This window comes from Taeniopygia guttata, chromosome 20, assembly GCF_048771995.1.
Source record: "Taeniopygia guttata chromosome 20, bTaeGut7.mat, whole genome shotgun sequence".
Lineage (NCBI taxonomy): Eukaryota > Metazoa > Chordata > Aves > Passeriformes > Estrildidae > Taeniopygia > Taeniopygia guttata.
The window spans coordinates 1,711,188-1,716,540 of NC_133045.1; the positions used below are offsets into that span (position 1 = coordinate 1,711,188).

The 5,353-nt window shown below is 54.0% G+C and overlaps 1 non-coding gene across 1 annotated transcript; it reads right to left on the reverse strand.

Annotated features, from left to right (window-relative positions):
* Nucleotides 1-1,170: 1,170 nt before the first annotated feature.
* Nucleotides 1,171-2,403, reverse strand: LOC115492515 (uncharacterized). The gene is made up of 3 exons (XR_012051593.1): nt 2,242-2,403; nt 1,674-1,851; nt 1,171-1,367 (listed from the first exon to the last, which is right to left on the reverse strand). It is a non-coding gene; the product is annotated as an uncharacterized protein (transcript).
* Nucleotides 2,404-5,353: the final 2,950 nt, after the last annotated feature.

Consider the following 5,353-nt stretch of genomic DNA (forward strand, 5'->3'; position numbering starts at 1 on the left):
AAGTGCTGCCATCCAGAGGGACAGTTCAACAAGGGTGACAGTTCAATGGCAAGTGCTGAGCCGTGTCCTTGGGAAGGAACAGGCACAGGCACTGGTATCTGCTGGGGGCCACCCAGTTGAAAAACTGAAGTTTGGCAGGGTCCTGCTGGACACCAGGATGCCCACGGGCCAGCAATGCGCTCCTGCAGCAATGCAGAACAGCGTCCTGGGCTGCACTGGCAGCTGTGACACAGCTGGTGGAGGGAGGGGATCCTTTCCCTCTGCTCCACACCAGTGAGGCCAGCCCTGGAGTGCTGGGCCCAGAGCTGGGCTGCCCAGTACAGGAGACAGGGACAGACTGGACAGAGTCCAGCTCAGGGCCATGAAGATGATGGAGGGACTGGAGCATCTCTGCCGTGAGCAGAGGCTGAGAGAGCTGGCACTGCCCAGCCTGGAGCAGAGCAGGCTCAGGGCATCTCATCCCTGGGGATAAACACCCGGGGGGAGGCTGCAGAGGGGACAGAGCCAGGGACAGCCCCAGGGGCCTTGGGCACCAGGTGACACACAGGAGGGGCCCTCCGAGCTCAGGAGACACTTCTGCACTGGGAGGGTGGCTGAGCACTGGTGCAGGTGCCCAGGGAGCTGGTGGAGTCTCCATCCCTGGAGAGACTCAAAAGCCACCTGGACGCGTCCTGGGCAGCCGGCTCTGGGTGGCCCTGATGGAGCAGGGGCTGGGCAAGGTGACCTGCAGAGGTGCCTCCAGCCTCCCCAGCCCCAGATTCTGGGACTCTGGGAATAAACAGTTTCCTAAGGACAAATGAAAAAGCTCCATGCATGGCAGGTTTCTCCTGCTCTCACCAAAGTGGTTCATGTCACATGTCTCCTTTCTGCAGATTCCTCCCTGGAGTGAGGATGCCTCTCAAGGTCATGCCTTGAGGCTGAGAGAAATGTTTGCCCGTGGTCATTGGTTTGGGTGAGTAGCATCAATCTTTAAGAATTGGTTTTGCTGGCTTGACTAGAATTGCTGCAATGTTGCTTCAAAATATAATGCACTATACTGGAAGTTATAGTTCCCTGTACTGAGTAGTAAATAACCCAGAGAAAGATCTATTAGTTTAATCATAATCATAATAAACTCTTTATTTTTCTATAAATATATCTTACATCCTATGGAACAGAGTTGTGTAAAGGTTCAACTGCACCTATGCTATTGTTTAAAGATAAACTACTGACTAAATCTAAGCTTGCATCCAGCTGCAGCCTGCCTCCTCTGAGACATTCAGGAAGCAAGGAGGTCCTTTCTGCACCTCGTGTCTCCTGCCTGCTGCCTGCACAGCTCTCCAGGTGGTCCCGTCGGTCTTGGGCCAGCTGTGCCTGCAGAGGGACACCTGAAAGAGGCACAAGGCCCGGCTCAGACAAGCCCAGGCTGGCAGGAGCACCTGCAGCCCCACGGTACCCGCTCCCGGGGCAGACACAGCCTCCAGCTCCAGCCCTCACCAACACTGTGCCCTGGGGCAAGGGGAAAGGAACAGGCTCCCAGACAGAACAGAGCTCAGATGATCAACAAGTCCAGTTCAAGGCCGGTAAAGCCTTCCCACGTACATCCCTCAGCCACCACAGGTCAGTTAGAGAGAGTTCTGAGGGGATTTAGGAACCCAACTCTGATTTCCAAAGCACACATTTGGGCCACTGACCCCTTTCTCCACAGGCTGTGCATCAGCAGGAGGGCTGCTGCTCCCCTGAGCTGCTGGAGGACTCTTCCATTTTAAAAGCTGACCGATTTTTATGGGCAGACTTGTGGACAGGAAACGTAATGTAGTCTGGGAGGAACACTCTCCTAAAAGTTCTGATTCTTCTCCTTTCAGGTTCCACCTGCACATTGGATGGGAGAGAGGGTCACAGAAACCTGTCAGCAAACATGGGGCAAAAGGACCTCTGGGCATCATGGCAAGGAGATCTCTGCTCTGAGACCCCAAATTGCACTGGACAACACTGGGGGCAAAAAGCTCTCGCTGGGGGCTGTGCAAGAGAGGCCAGTGTGTGTGCAGGGACACAGGGCCATGGAGGGAGGCAGTGGAGTGAAGGTGCCCTTGTGAAAGCCATGGGCTGCCCCAAGAGAGGGAACAAACAAAAGGGTGTGCCCACAGCAGGGACAGGGAGAGGTAAGGAAACAAGCAGAGGTCTCCAAAGTAATGCCTGGGCTAACGTGCCAAGTTCCAGAGGAGCCTGAGGCTCTGCAGAGGCAGCAATAGCCCATTTTACCTGTTTGCCATTTCTTCTGGGCTCGGTGGATAATTCGGGACTCTCTTTCTTCTCCTCCTCTGCTGATGCAGCCAGCTGCTTAGGTTCCAGGCTGGTCCCTGAGCCACGGAACAGCTGTTCCACTTGTGCTTCAACATCCTGCTGGGTATGCAGAGAGGAGATGATGCCCATACTTCAAACACCACAGAAGCTGTCCCTCAGAAATCTCCATCTCGGGAAGCGTCCTCAAAGCACCAGCAGGGCAGCTGCTCTTCAGCCCTCTCAGCACAAAACTCAGCTGGGTTTAGTCCATCACTCTGCTCACCTGCTCCATTCTTTTGCACCCAGAATCCAGACCCCCACGTGTTTCCTCCCCTTAGTCCATCACTCTGCTCAACTGCACCATTTCGTCCCACACCAAATGCAAACCCCAATGTGTTTCCTCCCCTTGTGTGGGCACAGGAGAAGCAGCTCCCCAGCCCAGATTTTGGCCTGGAGCTGATTTGAACAGCAAGCTCCTGCACAGGCAGCCCAGGGTCAGGGAGAAAACTCTCCCTAACCCAAACTTCAGAGCATTCCAGTCAGGAGCAGAGCACAATGTGGGTAACAAAGCCCAAGGTTGAAGGGGCCTTCCAGCAATGCTGAGGCCTTGAAACTCCAACTCTTCTTTCCCGATACCAGGAGCTTGTGTTCCAGAGGAAACTGAGGCTCTGCAGAGGCAGGAAAAGCCCAGTTTACCTGCTCACCACTTCTTCTGGGCTCGGTGGATACTTCAGGACTCTCTCTCTTCTCCTTTTCTAATGATGCAGGTGGTTTCTCGGGTCCCAGGATGGTCCCTGAGCCGCCTATCAGTCGTTCCACTTCTGCTTCCGCATCCTGCTGGGTATGCAGAGAGGAGATGATGCCCATACTTCAAACACCACAGAAGCTGTCCCTCAGAAATCTCCATCTCGGGAAGCATCCTCAAAGCACCAGTAGGGCAGCTGCTCTTCAGCCCTCTCAGCACAAAACTCAGCTGGGTTTAGTCCATCACTGTGCTCAACTGCACCATTTCGTCCCACACCAAATCCAAACCCCAATGTGTTTCCTCCCCTTGTGTGGGCACAGGAGAAGCAGCTCCCCATGCCCAGCTTATGGCCTGGAGCTGATTTGAACAGCAAGCTCCAGAGCTGGATCAGTCATTCTGGGCGAGCCAGGAAACAATCTGGCAGTCAGTGGTCTCTGGCTGGAGCCAGGCAGACAGACAAGGCTGCCTGCTGCAGCCCGGGCTGCTTTACCCACGCAGCCCTGGACTGACAGGGATAGAGACCCACCTCTTCATGGGAAGAAGCACTGGAATAGCTCAGGGACTCTGGAGTGGACTGAAGGTCAATGCCAGTGCCTCCCTGGATACCAGACTCTCCCTTCAGGATGTCCAAGCCTTTCTGCAGACACACTTTGGCAATTTTACACTTGCTCAGTGCAGCACTCAGGGCACTCCCTCTTCCTTTCTTCAAAGCAGCAGTCCCATGCTCCAACTTCTCCTGCTTTATTTCCTTTTCAACGTCCAATTGTTGAGTTCTTTCCTGGTGATTTGGCCTCTCAGGTGCACACATTTCATTCTTCCTTTTCACATCTCTCATTTGCTGCTGGTTCAATTCCCGTTCATGCTGCCAAAACAGGGAGAAAAAGGGTCACTCACTCCCTCTCTCGGTTTGCTTTTCAGACCAGATCTGGACCCCTGCTGCAGGGGCAGGCACAGGCTGCCCCTCTCTCTCTGCCCCTCGGCATGCTGCAGACCTTTGCTGCTTCCCCCCTTGATGCTGCTCTTGCCCAGCTCGCTCAGCCTGTCCCAGCTTCCTTTCCGCCCTTCCCCGACCTCTTGCAGCTCCACTCCAGCGCTCCTTTGGGCAGGAGCTGCCAGAACTGCAGCCACGATTTCAAGTCCATGCTAAGCAGGATTTAGGCAGTGCCACGAGGACATGCTCTCCATCAGGGAGGAAGGCAAGAGCAAACACCCCCAGCATTTCCTTCCCTGGGGCTGGGCTGCCAGGAGTGCTGTTCCACCTCTCCTGTGTAGAGTTTCCATGGCCCCATCCCCGAGAGCCCCACTGCCCTCTCTTGGAGCAGCAATGGCCAGATCAGTCTGTCATTCTCTGCTGCCACTCAGGACGAGTTCTCCCCTTGCAGGCACACGTCCTGGTGTGGATCAGCACTCGGCTTTCCTCTCTTCTCTCCCCACTGGCTGCTCTCAGATGGCCAAGGCCAAACACCTTTCTATTAACAGCAGTCTTGGTCTTCTCACCTTCCCTTTCAGATATTTAGAAATATGAACATGGGTTTGGACACGAGGAATTCCCCAAACCATGCAATGGCCATAGAGAGAGTGTGGAGATTGAGAACTAAAGCTTCTAGGGCACAGAAGCCCAGCATGGAGGAAAATCAGCAGCTTCAGCATTAACTGCCTTTGGCATGACTACAACATCTCCTCCTTATTCAGAAGAATGCAGTTAGAAAAGTTTAACTGAAAAAGTCTGCTCCTTAGAACTATCACCACAAGGTCCAAACATAGCTAGGAATTGGCCCTCTGTGGCATCTGCCAATCTTACCAGCACATCCTTCCTTTCCTTCTCCAGGTTCTCCAATTTCCTCTTCAGAGATGCCACCTCCTGACGAAGAGTCACAGCCTCTTCCTGTCTTTCAGTGGCCTCTTTCTCCAGGGCACTTTCTCGAAAAATGTGCTTGAGTTGTGTCTTCCACCAATCTGCAGCAGGGAAGGGAAGGAGAAGGAGAAGGGGACAAGCAAAGCAAAGACACACTGATGTGCATCCTGCAGAGACAACAGCACTGTCTTCTCTGCCTGCCGGTGTTTGCCAGGCCCTGAGCACACAAGGGCTCCAAAGCTGACAGAAATGAAGGAAATTTCCAGGCAGAGTAAAAAGCAGGAATGAAAGGGGCAAGGTTCAGAGTGATAGGAAAGTGTGTTTGCTCTTGGTCTTGTACAGAGGGAGAATTCAAGAGGGACAATGGACAGGGGATGCCTGTGCAGCCCTGCTCAGAGAGGCCAATGGCCTGGAGGCTCTGGCAGGGCCTGGAATTTGGGGGAATCAAGCTGAGGCATCAGGCTGCAGCTCCTTAACAGGGACATGGCAAC